The 22,956-nt window shown below is 37.7% G+C and overlaps 1 protein-coding gene and 1 long non-coding RNA gene across 3 annotated transcripts in view; one reads left to right on the forward strand and one right to left on the reverse strand.

The window, feature by feature from the left end:
- Positions 1 to 22,956, reverse strand: part of LOC143377191 (pancreatic triacylglycerol lipase) — an 88,992-nt gene that overhangs the window by 14,840 nt on the left and 51,196 nt on the right. The window lies entirely within an intron of this gene.
- Positions 20,366 to 22,008, forward strand: LOC143376758 (uncharacterized). Its single transcript, XR_013087147.1, has 2 exons — positions 20,366 to 21,330; positions 21,751 to 22,008. It is a non-coding gene; the product is annotated as an uncharacterized LOC143376758 (long non-coding RNA).

Here is a 22,956-nt window from a genome sequence, read left to right on the forward strand (position 1 = left end):
TCATTATAAGTAACGTGAAAATCACGTTTTGAATAAATATAACTAATACTCTCCAAAGTGTATAAATATAAAATAAAGAATTTCGAGAAAGTCGATTTTGAAAAGTGGTCTGACGCACGTGCACTTAAAAACTGAGCAGAATGCAATAATAAATATGTTACAATTGCAGATAAAAATGAATTTTAATGCAAAAACGTGCCGTAAATGCAATCGAGTTCAAAGTTTGATGAACCGAGTAGAAACGTTCGATTAACTTTCCATATTTTCATTTTCACCGAGCTCCCTTTACACCGCCTTCGTTCGACGAATAACAAATTCCCATGACCATCGCGAAGTTGCTCGCAAGGTGAACACGAGTTTCATGAATGGAACGCAATGAAAATTTCCATTTGCGAAACGGCAAGTGGAATTAGCGAGATATGATCAGACACGTGGTTGATCCAAGCACGATAATATCAAGGTGCGACGTGTGTAATTGGCGCTGTTACCATGAAACGTAAAAGGTCTCGAGCGACTGATTACACTCGAGTGTAATCAGCATTATGCAGTTACTTGATTTAGCGCTCCACCCCTTCCCGCGAGCAAACGTTGACAGTTGTTGGCGCGGTACTCGAGTCTTCTGGTTGGAAGTGAGAAGTCGTTGACATGGGCATACAGGGTGGAGTGTAATTTCTGATATAATTGATAACTTGTCGACACTAGGTATAAAATTAAATAAACAAACATTTGGTATAATCTTTTTTGTAGGACTTGATGATTAGTTAACGTATTTGTCTATTACGCATTACTTGTACCATTTTTTTTATTAATACTGTTTAAGTATAGGTATTTATAGACAGTGCAGTTCAATGTACATATTATGCATCGCAATATTTTTACACATACTTTTGTTACTGAACTAAAAATTTCTGGAATTGGAACACTTCTGTCCAATTAAAAAGACATAGATAGGAAAATGTTAAAGTATTAGTTAAAATTTCTAAATTTTATATATATATATAAGAAAGGTATATGTATATGTATTATAATTATATAATATGTACTAAACTAACAAATTCTGGAATTGGAACACTTGTGTCCAATTAAAAAGACATAGATAGGAAAATGTTAAAGTATTAGTTAAAATTTCTAAATTTTATATATATATAAGAAAGGTATATGTATATGTATTATAATTATATAATATGTACTAAACTAACAAATTCTGGAATTGGAACACTTCTGTCCAATTAAAAAGACATAGATAGGAAAATGTTAAAGTATTAGTTAAAATTTCTAAATTTTATATATATATATAAGAAAGGTATATGTATATGTATTATAATTATATAATATGTACTAAACTAACAAATTCTGGAATTGGAACACTTGTGTCCAATTAAAAAGACATAGATAGGAAAATGTTAAAGTATTAGTTAAAATTTCTAAATTTTATATATATATATAAGAAAGGTATATGTATATGTATTATAATTATATAATATGTACTAAACTAAAAAATTCTGAAATGGCAACACTTTTGTCCAATTGAAAAGACATAGATAGGAAAATGTTAAAGTATTAGTTAAAATTTCTAAATTTTTGCATAATCATATATATATATTATATATTATATAATCATAATACATATACATATACCTTTCTTATATATATATATTGAAAAATTAAAAAATTAAAAAATTTGGTAGACAGTTTTCTGACGAAACGGTGCTTCTAAAATCGACAAACCAAAATGTTTTAGAAACTATATGCGGATGGCTATGGGACGACCGAAGATTTTTTTAATTGGTTATTTCCTTCTATTTATTTTTCATCGAAAGAAATTAATTTACTACAACCAAATTTCACATTTTTTTTCAGAGGTTCGCCATTTTGTAATTTTTCAAAATTTTCAAAATTGAACCCGTCGTGTCATAGCCATGCGCACATAGTTTCTAAAACTTTTTGGTTTCTTTATTTTCCAGAAAATCGTTTCGTCGGTAAACTGTGAACCAATTCAGCGGAAATTTTTTGCAGCCTTAAGTTACTCGTCCTGTACAGCTTACATATCTGCTTTAAATAAATTTAAAAAAATATATTCGTATAATTTAAATATCTAATAAAAAGTCCTGAAAGTTTAAAAAAGATTCATTTCGTAGTTTGTTTTAAATAAATTTCCAAAGATACCTTTACTTTTCGAGCCATTACAGTGCTGTCCCCCCTTAAACCATTATGAAAAAAAAAAAAAAAACGTGAGAGCTGTCGAAACGTGGATTGAGACTATATATTACCTTAGATTGTGAACGTGTCGCAAAACTCTATCGAGCTAAGGACTTCCATCACGGCGGAGGATCGAATCGTTACTAAATCTATTGACGGAACGAATGAAACTTAGTCGCGATTAATTTTTGGCGGGGACACGCGACGGCCTTCGAGAATGAAACAACCTTGCCCAGAAGTCGCTGTTAATTCGTGAAATATTTAAGGCCCCCTTTTCTGATTCTCATTTCATCATTTCAGTGGATTTATCTTCCTGAAAGATCTTGTTCTGCGAATCCTTGCGGCATTAAGCACAGTTAACGTTCTCTGTCCTCGTAATCCGTGACGTAACCTTTTTCATTTTACCACTGATGAAACACTTGTCTGGCAAACATTGGTTCCAGTAACATTCTGTTATGGTGGCGGCACGTGGAGGAACTAATCCCGAAAAATATTGAAAATTTATGAATTTTTTTATTAAAACGATGGTTACAGATGCAGTGTTTGAAAAATGGAGTACAGAAAAGCGCCCAGAAATGCCATTTTTTGTGTCAAGAGTTGTCTTAAAAAATAAAAGCGTAATTGGATACTTCTGGTTTCTGAATCGACTCCTACGATTTATGTTTAGCTAATTCTGGTATCGACATTGGAATTATAATAATATATTGAAAAATGGAAATTATACAATACATAATTGTTCATTAATTTTGTTAGAAAAAGCTCTTGGTAATTATAGTCTGATTTTTTAGAGTTGAGACCTGAGGTGGGTCCCTCGGACGGAGCGTGGTTTGAGGAGGAACCAATGGTGGCAACGCCGCACGCAATCCGCCGTCGCGTACACTAGGCGCCAGAATCGGATTCCCTTCGGAAATTTGGCAACGTTGCATGTCACTAGGTATAACTCAGCGGCTCTAGTGACATGCAACGTTCCCAAATTTTGATGAAATTTGACTAGCTATTTTGATAAAAGAGGTATGCCTATAGTCTGATTTTCGAGAGTTGAGACCTGGGGCGGGTCCCGAGGAACCAGTGGTACACTAGGCGTCATAACGGCTTCCCTTCGGAAATTTGGCAACGTCGCATGTCATTCGAACCGCTGAGTTATACCTAGTGACATGCAACGTTGCCAAATTTTGATGAAATTTGACTAGCTATTTTGATAAAAGAGGTATGCCTATAGTCTGATTTTCGAGAGTTGAGACCTGAGGCGGCTCCCGAGGAACCAATGGTACACTAGGCGTCAAAACGGCTTCCCTTCGGAAATTTGGCAACGTTGCATGTCACTAGGTATAACTCAGCGGCTCTAGTGACATGCGACGTTGCCAAATTTCCGAAGGGAAGCCGTTTTGACGCCTAGTGTACCATTGGTTCCTCGGGATCCGCCTCAGGTCTCAACTCTCGAAAATCAGACTATAGGCATACCTCTTTTATCAAAATAGCTAGTCAAATTTCATCAAAATTTGGGAATATTGGTTTCTATCATGGAAGTTTATTTTTTGAAAAATAAATACGTTAACTAAACCCTCTGTAGAGAATGCATTTCGGTCAAGTTTTCCTCACTTTAATTTTCAAGTAAATTGCAATTTTTAAAGGGCAATAAGCTCAGTCTCGATAAATCGAGATTCCTTTAATCCAAGTTCTCGATAACTCGCCCCAATTTCAGTTCAATTAAGATCGAATTATCAATGCTCTATTATAATAATATTTCACAAATTTTCTTTTTTACATTATAGTAATAGTTATAGTAAATGTCAAAATAAACAAAACGAAAAAATAAAATTCACACTCGCAAACTTTTGTAAAACTGGTAGAATTTTTTTAGGTTAGTGAGTAAACGTATTTAAAATAAAATACTCCGTGTGCTGCAATTTAAGGACCGCTAAGGACCGACGATTTTTACGATTCTTTTTAAAAACTAACATTTGAAATTTGTTCACACCCGTTCAATACTCACGATGTTTCTCCGTGAACGCAATATGTTTGATTTTAAAATTTACCCTTCTTAGCGGCGGTTGCGATTTCGCGAGCTAATATCAGAAAGCGTTCAATCAGGGGCCTTGATGGGTCGAGAGCCTTTATAAGCCGGTTTTGCTGAAAACGTTGAACCCGTAAGGTCGCACCATTGTCCTTGAGTAACCGATTTAACCGAATAATTGGTGCTTGGACAGATTCATTTCTTGAAATGATTTTTTAAAACGATTTATTTAAAAAATGTTAATATGTTGCTTTTTATGGATTGGAAATTTCAAGACAATTTTTGGTCGCCCTAATTTTTGCTCTTTAAAGACTAATGGACTTATATAACTAATCTTATATTTCACTGGACCTAAGTTAAAGTGTAGATTAACTCTTAGTCGCAGTGGAATAAATTGTAAACGAAAAAGTTGCTTACTGCAATCAACAGCATAAGAAGTCTACAAAAACAGCACGCGTTATTTAAAATTATTCTAAACACTTTTCACGATATTTTTATTACAGCACATAAAAACAATAACAACTCGAAATACAATCCAGTCGTAATTCGGCAGGGACACATTAAGTTAGCAAAAAAAGTATTTCAGAATTCTTAAATAAATTTTTAAATTTTACAAAGCATAATCAATAATAATAATAATGATCATACTGTAACGACTGGACTTGCCGTTTCTGGATGAGGAGGAATTTGCTGCGTCGCCTCCAGCGTAACCGTAATCCATAAGACCGGTTGCGCTTTTTGGAGTACTGTGCGGGGCAGGTGGATTGACGTTTTACGGATTGAGGAGGGAAAGAAGAAGAGACGTGTGCGTTTCTTCGTCTTGGGAACGTCAGCCAGACTCATCACACAGTGAGAGGAATAATTTGGAACTTGTATATATATGAATGAGATTGGAATTAAGGGGACTAGCGAGAAAGATTTGGGAAGATTAGACCTCTAGTTGCGCTGGTGAACACTAACCAGCGCAAGCCCATAGCGGGGCTGAGGACTTCACAGTAATATCTTCAATATACTAACGCCAAAGAAGAAGTGCTTAAAAGAGAAATATATTTAATTGGTGGAAATATTCTTGCAATCAGACTTAACCATAATCGCCATTCCGTATATCACTGACAAACATGGAGAAATCGCAGTGGCGAGTGTGCAAGTACTTTCTACGATCCACGATGGGGGTTTCGTTATCATTTAAGGCGCTATCAACGCGCAAATTCCGCGCCGTGTATGGGCTGAAAAATGCAGAATAAAAGGGGGAGCGAAGGAGAGGGTGGTGGGGGGTATAAAAAAAGAAGGGTAACGGTAACTGGGAAACCTGTATTACGGTAGTGAACGATGAATAAGGTCGGTGTTCGCGCGGAATGTCGCACGATATCCTGTTCTTCTGCATTTCTCATCAGCAGCTGCGTAAAGAGTCGATCGGTCAGACCAACGACAGTCCTGTTGGCGAACCTTGTGGGTAGCGATGGGAACGAGTTCAGCACGTACACGACAATATCAGGTACAGCCAGTGGCGGACTGGATCTATAAGTATTGGCTGCCAGGAGACAAAGGAGGCCCACTCACAATTGTAAATTTTAGTGTAAAAGTTAGTTAAGTTAGTTATGTCAGTTAAGTCAGTTAAGTCACTCAAGTTAGTTATGTCAGTTAAGTTAGTTAAGTTAGTTAAGTTAGTGAAGTTAGTTAAGTCAGGTAAGTCAGTTACGTTAAGTTAGTTAAGTCAGTTGAGTTAAGTTAAGTTAAATTAAGTTAAGTTAAGTTAAGTTAGTTAAGTCAGTTAAGTCAGTTACGTTAAGTTAGTTAAGTCAGTTGAGTTAAGTTAAGTTAAATTAAGTTAAGCTAAGTTAGTTAAGTCAGTTAAGTCAGTTCAGTCAGTTCAGTCAGTTGAGTTAGTTGAGTTAGTTGAGTTAGTTGAGTTAGTTGAGTTAGTTAAGTTAGTTAAGTTAGTTAACCTTTAGAGGGCCGGGCTGGCCACTATTGTAGCCACCTAAGAATTTGGATACTTTGCCGACCATTTCGGTGGTATATATGCAAAAATTTTAAGTAAATAAAATTTACAATTTCAATGGAAAAATCCCGGCCCTGTAAATGTTAAATTAGTTACAGTAATAATATTGAAAGTTCTATTATATCTCCAAGCTACTAAAAGCTCATTAACATTTTTAACGTATTGTCTGATGTTTAAGGGGGCCCACTTGCCATCGGACAAGCTGACACCCCAGACCCTCCGCCACTGGATACAGCTTATGCTACAATTTCTTTAAATACTATTTCAGTACGCATTGGTAATTGGCTACGTCTAGACACATATGACATAAATATGCAAAATATACCGAGCATGCAAAATTACGACAAATATACCACATATGCAGACGCTCCAAAACATATTAAGTAGGTATCTGTATAGAACACGCAAAATACGCTAAATATGCAAAATATTAAGTGCCTGTTTAAAATCCTTGGAAGAGGAAACGAACTGACCAAGTCCCACTCCCCTACCCCTATTCTACAAAATTATGCATTTGACGAAAACCTAATATCGTTTACAAAATGTGAATGTTCAGTTACGCACGAGCACGCAGGCCATTGATACATCGTAAAAGAGAAAGTGTATTTATGTTCATGTCATGGGTTTAAATGTTATCGGTTAAAATTATTTGTTAAATTGTTCCTGAGATAGATTAAGTTTTATTTTCCTACACAAACCGGCACTTACGACTATTTAAGATTTTCTAATTCATAATAATCATAATATGTCTTTATTACATTCCCATGTACATGCAATTAACAAAAAAAATATATACCATGTTAAAATAATATATGCTTATTTACACGAAAAGATGCAAAGTGCGAGATTCAGCAAATTGCTGCGCTTAAGTGTAACCCTGAGAATAATAACAAAAATACTAGTAATAATAGAAAAAAAATATAAATACTAATGATTACAAAATCAAAGGAAAAGAAACGCATTACATCAAGTACCTACAAAAAGAATCGTCTCCTACTCAACGAATATTCGAAAACTCATGGTGCACGAGTATTTATTTAAACGCCCAAAAATTCAGCAAACTGTCGATCCTGTTTTCAAGGTAACACCGTCGCCGTTATTTACCCTCCTCGTTCGAGACGCTCCGCATTTTTCGCAAGCGCCTCGAAACACGCTCCGGCACACGTAACGTCAACAGGAGTGGTCGCCATTGTATTGCATAATTCTAGAGCGGCGTCACCTAAAAGCACGCAGGAAAACAGCTAGAGTTACAGCGTCGATGTTTATCCGCCTTCGCGTCCCGTTACGTAAAATCCAGTTCAATTTCTGTCGACCAGTGTGCCTCGAGATCGTAGATCGCTATTTCGAAAATTTCTTCGTTCGTTGCTCGGGGGCACCGGCAATGGAAAGCTTAACGCCAGGAGGAAAGAAAGGGAGCAGGGGCGGATTTCTATATAGGCAAAATCAAAAAATTTTGGGGGACGGCAACCTGTATACCCGTTTGCTTAATATGCGAATAGAATGTTGGCCAGATTTTTGTTTTGACGGGGTGAGTTTTAAGCACAGAAGCTTGAGCCAATTTTGAAGAGAATCCACTGTTTCTTCGTGTAGCAAATTAGCAATAACTCATGTCAGGGGCGTAGACAGGATTTCGTTTAGGGAGGGGCAATAAATAGTGAAACCGAATTTTAAATTTATGTACGTAGTCATTTATTTTTATTTTCATTTTTTTGTCAGTTGTTTTTATTTTTTAATAAATTAATTTAATTTTGGACGAACGACTAATTTATTATTTTTTCAGGTGCCACCCCTGTCCCACCTTGGCTACGCCCATGACTCATACGCGAGTTGTCGTAGCGAATTAATTTCAAAATTGTGTCAACTAGGGGTGCCGAATTTCGAAATCCGTCCCTGAAAGGAAAACAGTGAGAAAGAGGGAGAGGGAAGGTTTTTAGGTGCTGCAAGTGGGCGCAGGATGGGCAGAGCTGTCCCGAAAACCGGTACCACTTCACTCGCATTTCACCGTGGGCTTCGGGTATTAAATAATTATTATTTCGAAAGCGAGAGTGTAACCACGGCGCCAGCATTGCTGCGTCGACGCGTCCCAGTGATTCGCAATTTCGTTTAGGGGTCCGCGCAGCTTTTTTAACGTGTTCCATTTAAATTGGTATCATACTCAAAGATGATGCCACAAATTCCGATTGCGATGAGAGATGGATAAGAGTTTCCGAAAAAAGTTTTAGTTTCAATCGAATTTATGTAGAAGAGAAAGAAATTTTTTTGTAAAATCGGTGCAGACACTTTGTAAGAACGTAAAAGCTTATTTTGAGATCTTTAGGAATGGTGCTGGTCTGGGTCAAAAGAGACCCCGTGTCCGTGTCCATGGTCAAGCTGCAGAAAGTAACCTCAATATTCGGATACTATACAATTTTTACTTTGCTGCGTTGTAATTTTATTCAGGACGAGGAAAAAGATATTTGATTGTATATAATACTACGGCATTAGGTCTGGTTAACAATAGTATAAATTTTATTTATGTAGTTTGTAATGTGGACTCCGAATTTGAACTGTTTAGAGGCTTACAATAATATGGGCTTACATTAACTTTAATACATGATATGTGTCAGCACGTAGTCAATTTATTACAACAATCATTATAAATTTCAAATGTAAAAGCAGAGTATATTTATTAAAAATAATAAAAATACATAGTATATATATATATTATTTTTCAAGATAACATAAAATTTTCAAAAAATGCATAATACGAGGGTGGTTATTTTCCTGGATACGTCTTTCTTGAGAGTTTTGGGGAAGCACAAAATAATGTGTATATAAAAAATGAAACGTTATTTCCAATTTATTTTTCATTACTTCCACACCTAACATCGGCACTGAAAAACATTTTTATTGTAATTATCTATATACTAAAAGCTGAATATACTCTAAGCACTAATATTTTGCAGATTTATGTTTATTGTAAGCTTTTTATATTTTCATATTATATATAGTTCTACTAATTAATTAAATTTGCATCTACAGTTCTGAAACAGCCTGTATGTCATCAAATTTTTGTAGCACCCTGTAGACTCTGAGTTCTGTCCATTAAATTCACCCATGTAATTATTGGCATAGCATTGGATAGTTAAGTACCTGCGAGAAATTCATTTGCGGAATGCAATTCAAATCGTTCCGTGGACAATCTTAATGGTTCAATAATTTCCCTCTAAAACTCTCTAATTAAGTTTCGCGCCGCATTCACATCCGGATGTTGCTGCAGAAAGCTAGTACATACTCCCTCCTTTAATAAACTTTGATCGTGACTTTGGCATTCTTCGGTGACCTACATAGATAATTCTATAAGAACACTGCAGCCTGGAAAATCTCGGGTGAAAACCGCTTCAATAGTCCTAGGTGCTTAAATACAATATTTAGCAACTCTATTATGTAATTGCTGCGAGTCATAAAAGGTACTAGAATCTCACTGTCTCTGCTATTTGTATCTAGTAATGGCTAAAAGAAAGTTTAAAATTGATAGCTCTCTATAAGTATACAACTGGTTTTAAAATTCAACGTTCCATGTTGGCAGCACTGGTCTGTTCTAGGGAATCCCCCAATTCCTATTTGACGTAAATAGTCCGTTAAAGAATGGTATTTTTGTCTAGCCCTTTCTATTTAACCTTTTACACATTTCATTTAAAGTTTCTGTCGACATACATGTTAGAAAAAATTTTGCAGGGGGTTTACAGCACTCGGTTTTAACGCTCAAGTGGCCAATCTCTTGATTTATGATTTTAAATAAGGAGTTTTTCTATAAAATCTTTATTTTTAACTTTAGAGCTGTTTAGCTAGCTTTGCACATAGTCCGGAGTCTTAGAAATTCTTTTTTTATAGTCTGAATACATAAGTGTGTGTACTTGAAAGTGGTTATAGGTTAACTCGTCCATTTTACCTGCACACTTACCGACGGAGCATAAATTGGCCATATTCCTTTTTTAGCACACTGGCAGTCTGAATAGAACGTTTAATGATTTAAAGACGACTTAATTGGCGACTCGAGCGTACAAGATTAAACTGTTACTGCAAATGAAGCAATGGAAATGGTACTATATAGTTCGTCTGTAAATGGTACCAGTATTTTTATGACCTCGATAGAAATGTGCATAATTGGAACGATGGCGTTGCTTTTATCTCATGTTTAGTCGTACATTTCGCATCGACAATATTTAATGGTTATCCGAAGAAACGAATTTCTTCGAAATTTTAGCTATCCGACAGGAGGCATTTTGTTAAATATTAACGCACCCTTGTCACGTGTCGTGAATTACCGATTTTTACTTCTAACCAGGGAAACCATAAATTTGAGAATTACAACAGCATAAAATACAATTTGTAAATGTCTGTTTGTAAAATTAATGTTGCAAGATTTCTAATCAAATAAAAAAAAATTCACACGAAAATTGAAGTGATAACCATAATTTTTCAAAGTTCTTTTTTGTACACAACTTTATGTCTTGAACGACCTATACAATATAATGGAGATCAACGTTTTTGTCTTTCCTCAAACCACTAATTGCATTAGTAAAAATCTATATAATAATTACATTTAAAAAAAAAGACAATCACCTCCAACTCTCAAAAAACTATGCCCATTGTGTTATATTTCTCTCGATAACCTTAAAGATATCCTACCTTTTTTCAAAAATCATAAAAAAAGAATTAAATTTTATTTAAACAGCCTCTTTCTTTATACGCGTTTAAATGGATTGTCACAAAATGTTATACGAGAGAGTTTTCTTTTTTTTTCAAAATTTTCGGCGAACAAAAATCTGCCACCTTCTCAATCTTCAGCAGTTTGAGAACTACTGGCATACCTACATATCTGCGCAGACACGAAGAGAGGGACACGATTGTGGCCTAGATTCGACGTCCTTCCCTGCGGCAATGCTGTACCACTTCCTGCACACGCCTCTCTCTTCTTCCGAATCGGCTGGGTGTTTTTTTATCTCTCTGTTGGCTTCCTCTCCCTTTGCTGGCTTTCCTCTTTCTTGTTTCCATCGACAGGGAATGCGTCAGCACGGGAAGAAAGTCGTCTAAACGGATCGTGGCGAAAGTAGACGGCGACAGAGGGTAGGAAACGTTCGTTTTGCCGTTTTCCACACCTGGCGGAGGGTCGTGCTTGAGGTTACTTAGCTGGCGAAACGGAGTTTTAACGCCTTCGCAATGGCAAGCGAGATATCTCGAGAAATAAATTTTCTACTCTTTCTGTTCATATTTTAAATGGTATTGGTCAGTGGCGGATTTAAGAAAAAAGGCCCAGGTGGCAAACGTTGTGAGGGGCCCATTTAGGGGGGGGGGGAATGAAGAGGTAGTTTACTAAAAACGGGTTAAGTGTAGTAGTATAGAGAAAAAATATAGTGTTTGGTTAAAATCTTTTTGTTTTTAAGATAGGGTCCTAGGTGGGCCTTACGGGCAGGGACCCATTTTTTCGGGAAAATAAAGAGGTAGTTTACTAAAAGCGGGCCAAGTGTAGTAGTACGAAAAAAATGTAGTGTTTGGATAAAATCATATTTTTTTATGGTCATGGGGCCCTACGGGGGCCTTCTGTGCAGGAGCCTACGCGGCAACTGCTCATCAGCCGCCCTGTGAAATCCGCCACTGGTATTGGCCCAATATCGAAAACTTCAAACTTAATAAATGAAAAAGAATAATACAATTTTATCCCTTTCCCTTAAGGAAGCACTAAATATTCAAAATCGCATTGGGGGTGGTTCAGAAAATGGGCCCAGAGATCTTCGCAATGCATTTGACCAAGTTGAGGTACGAAAGTTTTCAGAATCTTAAATTTGAAGAAAGCACAACAAAGTTAACTTCTCTGAAATTTTCAAGATTATGTTCCCCCTTAAGGATATAAATTTTCAAATCATATTAGAGGGGTAGGTAAAAAAATGGCTCCTGAAATATTTGCAATTGTTTTGCAAATATTGCACGTCATTAAATCCTTGAGGTTTCCTTTTCATCCAAAAGGACGTTTACGATCATACAATTCAAATTTTTACTTAAAACACCCCTTACTTCACCAGCAAACAATGGCACCTGGAACAGACTGTAAATCTCGCCTTTCCTTTATGGAGTAAACCCTGCAGCCTCGGAACACATCCATCCTTTAAGAATAAAACTGCCAGCCCATAAAAACACCTACAAAGTCGTGAATCATCGTTTCAAACCTACCTAAAAACATTGCCATTTTCCGTTGCCACTATATTACAAACTTCAAAGAGCGTAAACTTTTATACACGCTAAAATGTAGCGTAGAAGTTCCCTCGGAACCGATGAATTACTGCCTCGGCCGATTTCCACTGCTCGCGAGGCAGAAATGGCCCATTAAGTACGGGAGGGTCCGTTTCTTGGCGCTGGAATCGTCGAAAATGTTCGTTACAGCAGCGCAGATGGCGGGGGACGTTTTACTGCCGGCCGTAAATAAAGATTCGAACAATCGCTGGATGTTGCACGAGCAGTGAAAAGTTGTACCGCGAACACGCTGCCTCGAAAGTGGCACGGACCGAACCAACAGCCTTTTTTTTTTTACACCAGAGCGCGCTGGAGTAGCATCGACGGGAGCCATTTTTTTTCCCTCGTTTTAGCGAATTCCCAGCAAACTCGCCGTCCCCTGATGTGAATTAATTCGAATGGCGTGCCTTGCACGGCTGCCGTGACTAATTGTACAGGAAGCGCGAGCAGGTACACGGAGTGCACGGCACCGGAAGTGCCGTGTTTCCACGTACAAGCACGTTTGTTGTCCTTAATGTTTGCGGGACAGCGTCTTCGCTGGTAACCGCGCCATGTTTTAATTGCAGCGGCGAGGAGAAAGATGTAGTTATAATTTCTTTCCAGCGTTTTGTTTTTTGTTATTCTCTTTGACACTTTGATTGCCGTATCACTCATATGCTGCTGGTAACTTTACTTCTGCTTTTCCTGTACGATCATGAATGACATTGATTTACATAGTTATTGATAAGAATTGCTAAAGGTGGTTATTATGGTAAACGAGAAAATTTGAATAAATAACGGGTGACGAGTTTATTCGTCGTGCGGATACTCGCACAAGTTGTGTATGACGAGTTTATTCGTCATGTGAAAATTTACAGAGGTTGCATATGACGAATTTATTCGTCATGTAAAAATTCCCACAAGATGTGCATGACGAATTTATTCGTCATGTGAAAAATCACGCGAGTTGTGCATGACGAGTTTACTCGTCAGGTGAAAAATTATACAAGTTCTGTATGACGAGTTTATTCGTCATGTGAAAATTTACAGAGGTTACATATGACGAGTTTATTCGTCATCTAAAAATTCACACAGGTTGTGCATGACGAGTTTATTCGTCATCTAAAAATTCACACAGGTTGTGCATGACGAGTTTATGCGTCGCTTGAAATTTTATACAGGTTGCATATGACGAGTTCATTCGTTATGTGAAAATTCACACAAGTTGTGCATGACGAGTTTATTCGTCATGTGAAAACCCACAGGGGTTGCATATGACGAATTTATTCGTCATGTGAAAAATCACGCAAGTTGTGCATGACGAGTTTACTCGTCATGTGAAAATTTACAGAGTTTGCATATGACGAATTTATTCTCCATGCAAAAAATACATAGGTTGTGCATGACGAGTTTATTCGTCGCTTGAAAATGCATACAGGTTGCATATGACGAGTTTATTCGTCATGTGAAAATTTACATAAGTTGTGCATGACGAGTTTATTCGTCATGCGAAAATCCACAGAGGTTGCACATGATGAATTTATTCGTCATGTGAAAATTCCCACAAGTTGTGCACGACGAGTTTACTCGTCACAAGATTTTTAACCCCTTAACGGCAAGCAATAAGTTTAGTGAGCTACATTAAATATATTACTCACTGCTGTCATCGCAAAAAGCTTTTAAGTTTTTAATGAAAATATGACCTGTGTACTTTCTTTTAATAAAATACCATGTAGGTACGTACTTTCTTTTAATAAAAATACGATGTTTTTCTGCGGTTCATTTGTACTTATTGCGAGGCAGTAAAATGTATCAGCTTGGTTTTAAATACGCATTGTGGCTTTGCTTTCGAAAAGGAAACTTCTCGCTTTACAGGTTAATTGCAACCGTTTGTTTACTTCAAGTGAACGAAAACACGGAATCCACATTGTAAGCGCGGCTCACTTTCACTGGTCGCAAAGCAGGCGACCTCCGCGATTTATGCCAGGACGCTGCGTGAAAATACACCACCTAAGAATCTCAATTACTTTCGGTCACTGGAACATTGCTAATTGCTTGTTCGTTTAGAAGCGTCTGGAATGCTTTGTATAGCGGCGAGAGCCAGTGACAAACGACACTTGTTCCATTGGTCTTTTTCCCTGCACTGGGACACAGTGGAATGGCGAACGAGCAAATATGGCACGAGGACGTACATATGTTTACATTCGTTACGCTAAAAAATATTATAATTAATGTTTCCCCAAGAAAACGCGAAGCTCGTGTATTTATTTAGCAATGTGTAGTTATCAGTGAATATTTTGCTTGACAAGATAAAAATTAACCGTGGAAAATTAATTTATTAAATCCTTAAATATCTCTTCAAATTTCAGTGTAACAATTTTAAATTTAAAATATAATTTTGGGCAATATTCCATCAATTGTCTTTAATATCTCTAATCTTAAAGGAGAATTACCGAAATTATTTTTCAAACATGAAGAAAAGTGGAAATTTATTTATAGTCGAAAAGTATGAAATCGTTTTCGACGTACAGTGAGATTAATTCCTCAAGTGGCCATTTTCGTTTACCTGCTATACAAGGACCAGAGAATTGAATAAAGTTTAATAAACGCCGAGACAACAGTGACTCACGTGCTCATGAAATTTCGAAAATTATTGCCGTCTGCGGCGTCAGACGGTGAAATTTATTTCGTGGTCTGCAAAATTCTGGCTCCACGCATTGCGTAACGTTGTGACACGAAAACAGAAGAAAAAAAAAGAGAGAAAGGCGTGATTACGTTGGATCGAAAGCATTTCTCTGCCTGTCGCATGGTGGTTTAGGTCATGAGGATGACTCGGCGACTCTTCTTCTCGCGTTTCTCTTCCCTTTGAAAGAGTTACGGTTTCTCGACTGTTTCGTCAAAGATGCTGTCGACGATGGCGTCAACGAAGACGTCCGTGGCCTTAATTAACGTTTATAAACGCTCCAAGTAAGGTAGGATCGATTTCCATGCAATCCTCCGCGCTACGTATTATGAAAAATATGAAGAAAAAAAAACATTGTCAACTGGCTACTAGCACCAAAAGTGAAGACAATATTGGAACGTAAAAAATAAAAATTCTTATTTCAGCTTAAAGAAAAGTAGATTTTCTTCAATGTAGCGTAAGGTTTTTGTCGTATTTTAATTTCTTCAATTTTTATAAACCTCCAAAGCCGAGGTGTTTCAGCGAACGAAAAGAAATTTCTTTATAAAGTCGCCAGTTCCTTATTTTTTTAAAAATTATTCAAAAATGGTACGCTAGACTGAAGAAAATCTATTTTTCTTTGACTTGAAATAAGAATTTTTTATTTATAATGTTCCCATCGCTTTTGGTCCTGGGCGGTAGTAAACAATAAAATAAAATTAAAATGTTGCTTAACATCTGCTGAAAAACTGAAAAATTACCTGAGAAAATAAATTTCAAATTTATGCATTCGTTTAAGGGGTTATGCCTAGTCAGGCGGTCGAAAAGAGGCGAATATTTGTGAATTTTTTTTGAAGAAGCGAAAGCGTATATTTTTACAGAGCTTTTTGCGTTGAAAAGAGCAACATTTAAAGAACATTTGGTAATTTTTTCGTAGAAAAATATTTACGTTTATAATAAAATAACATGCGACATCCAAGAAGCATTTTTAAAAATTTGGTTTTGCGGTGAGCACTGCCATTCGGAACCAGATTATTTAAAATCAAAAAACAAAAAAGATTTCGTTAGTATATTAATGTATCCTCAGGTTGACAAAGAGAATTTTCCGAAATATTAAGTTAAAACAACATGGCAGCTATTCAAAGTTGAAATCCTGATGTATTCCTGCAAAAATTACGCGAAATATCAGGATTTCAACTTTAAATAGCTGCCATGTTGTTTTAACTTAATATTTCGGAAAATTCTCTTTGTCAACCTGAGGATACATTAATATACTATCGAAATCTTTTTTGTTTTTTGATTTTAGCTAATCTGGTTCCGAATGGCAGTGCTCACCGCGAAAGCAAATTTTTAAAAATGCTTCTTGGATGTCGCATGTTATTTAATTATAAACTTAAATATTTTTCCACGAAAAAATTACCAAATGTTCTTTAAATGTTGCTCTTTGAAGTGCAAAAAGTTCTGTAAAAATATACGCTTTCGCTTCTTCAAAAAAAATTCACAAATATTCGCCTCTTTTCGACCGCCTGACTAGGCATAACCCCTTAAATCTACAAAGCAGTGTATCCCCTTAATCTGCAGAAAGGTGATTTCCAATGGTGTTCCATTACAAAATTTCTTAATATATTTTACATCAAAACATGCAGACTAATTATTCAGAGTGAATTTTGAGTTTTAGGGCAGCAAAAAATTGAGATATCAGATATGAAGCTTCAGACGAACAAAACGTAATAGGCCCTAAACCTGTAGTTTAATTTCGAGATTTAATTCTGAGTTAATTAAGTGACTGAATATAAACAGTTAAAATTGTGCAATCGACGGGATCGTATGCAATTCTTAAAACGAGGGATTCCCCTTCTCCAAGCATCTGATCGAAGTTTCTAGAGAAGTTGAAATGCACGGTTCGCGCAGTTAGAAAGAGGCTTTCTCTTCGCTCGGACACAAGCTACCTTAGTATTATGCGACTGTTTGAGATAAGTAACAGCAACCTCAGCGTAATAACGATTAGTTATTCGCAAGATCGACTTGAAACTAAAATTACTAGTGTAATTTACGACAGCTCGGTTAACGTGCTTTATTTAACAATAAACATGCAACTGTGCAAGGTGTACTGAAAATCGCGGTACCACTGAAAAATAATTAATTCCCTATACTTTCGTAAAAGTGAAATTTCTTTTGAGTCTTCGTTTTTTGAGAAAATCAAATTTGAAAATTCGTTTACCATGCACACGTGGCTAAGAATGGGTGCCAAGAAACGAGTTGAAAAAAAATTGTATAGTAACATTTTTTCAAGCATCTTGCAGTTGGCCATGGTCTCAGAAGTCCCTAGATTTCAAAGCGGGCCGCAATGCCCTACCGCCTCGGCGCGAAAACACGCCAATGCCTGGGAACAAGCTCTCCAACTGTAAAAGTCCCTGCTGCCGGGCAAGGAGTTGAAATAGAATTATAATTCCCTCGCCAATAAGCAACAATACAAACCGATCCGTTTACATACTATATTTCTATAATCTAAGACATCCTTAATACAATGCAACAAGTCCCATTAAATTATATATAGTAGTTTTCCTTTAATTAATTCCTAAATATCACCTATTTTTTGGGGCTCTAGACCAGAATCTCCCCTTAAGCTGGGTTCTCTAGGCTGCAATCAAGTAGTCGTTCATTACCTCTCAAGTTCACGTGCACCTAGGTGACACACTAATGACAGTCTATCGCATTCCGCGTGCGTTTATTAGAATAACCGACGGGGAAAGAGAGAGGGCGTTAGACAGGAAGAGGAGAGTAGGGGACAGGCTCGTCTAACGCCAGCACGCTTAAGAACTTTCCCAAGAATTTCACGTCCGTTTAATCAGCGATCATTGTACGCTACGTACGGGGTGAGTCCTGAGGAACAGAGCACATAAATAGTAGATTCGGAGATAAAAGGAAATGCCAGAGAGAAATGTTGCAGCGTGCAAATTCTTCATGGATGTTATCTTCAAGGACGTTTAAGGGGTGATGCTCAGTCAGGAGGCCCAAAAAAGGGTGGTCTTTGGAAATTTTTTACTCAAAAGCTATAACACATTTCTCAAAAAATCTTTGTTCCCTTTAAGGATTGCATCTAGTGCCGTGCATCATATTTTTTTTTATTTGAAAATAATTATCATAGACCTCTGGTGGCGCTCGCCGACACTAACAAGTGGACCACGCGGTAGTGGAAATCGCTTCTGGAACGACAGTAAGTGGGGTCGTAGTGAGTACATGAGTATGTAGTATGAAAATACCATTTCGGCTTTTCGTTGAATGGGCCTTCGTTTTCGAGATATTGCAATTTACAGTTTTTAACGTAGTAATCCCTATATATACCATCTATAGTAACCTACATCCAAGAAGGTTCCGTGGCCACAGCGGTGGCGCGTCAGATTGTCACACTGGCGGCCGCCGGGGTTCAAGTCCTCCCCTACGACTTTCATACTCTTTTTTTAATTTTTTTTTTTTCGAAATTAATGGGAAAAGAATTGCCCAGGTCTTCCTTGAACAGTGTAATCTCCGCGATACTTTCTCCCATTTTCGAACCTAACACACATACATATAAGATGCTCCCATTCTCTTGACTAACCCTGTATGCGTGCATCGCTTATTTAGTTCCGATCTCGGTAGTCGTGGGATTAAAAAGGAACGGCCTTCCCACTCTGACAATGCGAGGTAAGAACGTCTGGCTTTGCTCCTGCACAAGGTTCCAGAAGGAGCTCATCGATCTCGTGGCCTTTTGCTCGCGAGACGACGATAATGATCGCTCTGTAAATGTCAAGGTGACTGGCAAGGTGGATTCCCGTTTTTTCCCGTCCTTTTTCTGCTCGGTCTTTCGCGCTGGCAAAAATCCTGTTCGTTCGACCGAGATTGTTTTTGCTGGTTGTGTTGGGCCCGTGCGGTGCCATTTACGGTCAATTTTGAAGGTAGTCAGTTTCAAGCCATTCGAAGTTGTCATAAATCTGGTTTCTCGAGTTGAATATTTTTTTTTAAGGAAAATCTGTTTTACTATTTTCGTGGTGGATAAATTTAAGATGTAGCTATTTTACAGGGTGCTGAAAAAGTAAACTCAAAACTGTTAAGGAGCATCAACCAAGGGGCCGTCCGTAAATTACGTAAGGGTAATTTTGTCGATTTCTTACCCCCTCCCTCCACGTCTTTTCCCCCATTTGTTCAGTTATTAAAATTCTTTTAAGGGTTTATATAATTTGTTTAACTCAGTTTCGAGAAATTTAAACGAAAATTACCTTTCCGGAATATTAATGATAGAATCTGTATTTATTAAGTACTGGGTTAAATAATATTACGTAAGAAAATGTATCCATAAGGTTGAGTTAACGTCATGTGAATTAGTGACTAAAAATGGTCCCGGAACTCAGGCGACCCAGGCACTGGTAAGTACAAACGCTACATCAGTTGTCGGATTCCATTGGGCACATTAAGGGGAGGTTCCGGTCTAAATATCGATTTTTTTATTTCATTTTTCGAATGTTCAACCTTTCAAGAATACGTGGTTAAAAGAATTTTTTGAAATTCGTAAAATTCCCGAAGTTATAACTATATATAGGCATTTGAGTAGCGGCAAATAAAGGGTAAAAGCCACTCGGCGCTCGCGTAAAAGTTTATACGCGTTTTTCTCCAAACAGTGTTCTGAAAATCGGTGGAACCTGTGTTTCCAAAAGTTATCATCCGATTCGACTGAAACTTTTCTATTTTGAAGAATATACTTCTGTTTAAATAAATTTTTAAAAATTGAAAATTTATAATTTTTAAAGGCGTTGAAAGGGCGAACAATATAGGGAAAAGTGATTTCAAACTTCAAGTGTCGTTATTTTCTGAATAAATGTCATTTTTGTAATTTTTGCTCTTTTATAATCTGGCATTGTTTTTTTATTTCAGACCAATGGTTGAGGTGCTACAGGCTCCACCAATTTGGATGAATTTTTTACGCCTCGACTTTAACGACTCTCCAGTGCCGTCTGCAGTGATTAATTATAAAACAAAAAATATATTTCTATAGCTTAAGACATCCTTAATACAGTGCAAAAAGTCCTATTAAATTATATATAGTAGTTTTCCTTTAATTAATTCCTAAAAATCACCTATTTTTATGGGCTCTAGGCCGAAAAACAGCCCCTTAAGGTATCCGGATCGGTGAGCATCTCTTTCAGGTCGGTGCCAATTTCATGTTTATTTCGATTTATTGTACACTTGGTGCATTCAGTCAGTATGTGGAACGAGATACTTTACAAACATCACATTTACAGGTTCGTTTTTGGTGAAAAGGTAGGAGTGAGTTAAGTACTTAAGTATGGTCAATTCTTATCCGAGTCAGTGTCACTTGACCTTTTCGATTTTCTAGGCGAATCCGATTTCTCTCAGGGATATCAATCGAAGCTGTGCCTCTTATACAACCCAGAACAATTGCAACGTAACATTTCATACTGCTGCGTATCATTATACAACTTACACAGTAAGTTAGTCGCAGATTTCATTGAAGAATAACGTAAAACACTTACTAGATTGCTTTCAACTGGAATACACCTATCCAGAGGCCAATTAGCTACAACGCATTACTCTCGTAATGAACAGATTTACATAAAATTGAATTCCTTCTTTAACACAAGGAGGCGAGAGTTAGTGAAGCAGCTGAGTAGATGCTAGACACTACTACTACTCACAAACATTGTTGAAGTGTGCTGGAACCGGTCCAAGCGATGCCTAGTCATAATTCATACAAAAAGGTAAGCCGCAAATGGCAAAGATTTCTTCACGACCTTCCTCCATACCGTTTAAATGAGCATACCCATCAGATTCTCGCGCAGTGCGAGTCTTAACTGACAATGAGTAGACGAGTGTCGATTGCCAATAAAGGACCGCTTTAATCCCGACGAAAGTATGAATCTTTTAAAGTGCTTCTGTTTAATAATCTCCTTGATCGTGATGACAGTGGGTGCTTTATCGACACCAGAAGCTGGAACTAACAATACTATGCCAACAATGAGAACGTCAACTATACTGCCTGGCAAATTACACATAGCCAGTTACAGCACAGATGGGATTAAATCGGTTATTGTTCCCACTCGGGGCTGTCCAGGGCAACAGAAAGTTGATGCTCAAGGAAATTGTCGTGATGTTATATATCCCGTTTATTGAACCTCCATTCGATAGAGGTACGATTCGTTGATGGACAAGGTGGGTGGAAGTTACTATTGAAGTACTATTGTTTGGGTGTACAGGGCAGTAGTGAAGTGCTGCGCAGTAAGAATTCTGTGCGGATGGCTATGGCTAGTTTCGAGGTTTGGCAGGTGATCTAGTATGGAGGTATTAGTACTGGGTGGCTGGCAATGTAATACTTTTTCTATAGGCTTCTTTCTCACCCAACCCTCTTCTTTATTCTTCCTACAAACCGCACTATTGCTTGTCATACCAATGTCCATTTTTGCAATGAAACACAGAATGGAACTTTGTGATTATTCGTGGCTGTAATGGGCAGACTAAACTATCCTTTTGCAGCCTGTTTTGCCTAGAGAAGACTACTAGCTGCTTGTAGTATGCTTTTCAAGTTGCCTTTTTTCATTGTAACCATGTAATTCTTGTTTGGTCATCTTTCAGCAAATGCTGTACTGCTCGTATCCAAAATGGCCCAGGAAATAAATATATGACGACATGGCACTGATATTATAATCCAAGAGGTGATTATTTATGCACAAATAAATCGAAAATGTGAAGTAACATTTCTCCAAAGGAGGCATTGCTAACGAGAAAATCAATTTTGAAAAGTCAAGTTAAATTTTTTATATGCTTACCATGGCTACTAATAATCCAGAAATTTATAAAAATAATAAAGATCTTTAATAATAAAGAAGAGAATTGCTGTTATTATTATTATAGTTTTCGAAGGTTTGAGTAATGAGGTGGAAATATGAAGTAGGGTTTTGTTAATCTATATCCGCCATAATTGAATGTATTTTTATACTAACTTCAAACAGATGGTTTACTCCCTATTTAGCTATATTCGGTATAACCCTTTCGTTACTAGCGGTGACTATGGTCACCCGACGCCTGACGCTCGCTGTGTACTAGCGGTGACTATAGCCACCCGACTCCTGACGCTCGCTGTGTACTAGTGGTAACTATAGTCACCCGACGCCTGACGTTCGCTGTGTATTAGCGGTGACTATAGCCACCCGACCCCTGACGCTCGCTATGTACTAGCGGTGACTATGGTCACCCGACGCCTGACGCTCGCTGTGTACTAGCGGTGACTATAGCCACCCGATGCCTGACGTTCGCTGTGTACTAGCGGTGATTATGGTCACTCGACGCCTGACGCTCGCTGTGTTCTAGTGGTAACTATAGTCACCCGACGCCTGACGCTCGCTGTGTATTAGCGGTGACTATAGCCACCCGACGCCTGACGCTCGCTGTGTACTAGTGGTAACTATAGCCACCCGACTCCTGACGCTCGCTGTGTACTAGCGGTGACTATAGCCACCCGACTCCTGATGCTCGCTGTGTACTAGCGGTGACTATGGTCACCCGACGCCTAACGCTCGCTCTGTATTAGCGGTGACTATAGCCACCCGACTTCTGATGCTCGCTGTGTACTAGCGGTGACTATGGTCACCCGACGTCTGACGCTCGCTGTGTACTAGTGGTAACTATAGCCACCCGACTCCTGACGCTCGCTGTGTATTAGCGGTGACTATAGTCACCCGACGCCTGACGCTCCCTGTGTACTAGAGGTGACTATGGTCACCCGACGCCTGACGCTCGCTGTGTACTAGTGGTAACTATAGTCACCCGACTCCTGATGCT

This window comes from Andrena cerasifolii, chromosome 15 (genome assembly GCF_050908995.1).
Source record: "Andrena cerasifolii isolate SP2316 chromosome 15, iyAndCera1_principal, whole genome shotgun sequence".
In the NCBI taxonomy this organism is placed as follows: domain Eukaryota; kingdom Metazoa; phylum Arthropoda; class Insecta; order Hymenoptera; family Andrenidae; genus Andrena; species Andrena cerasifolii.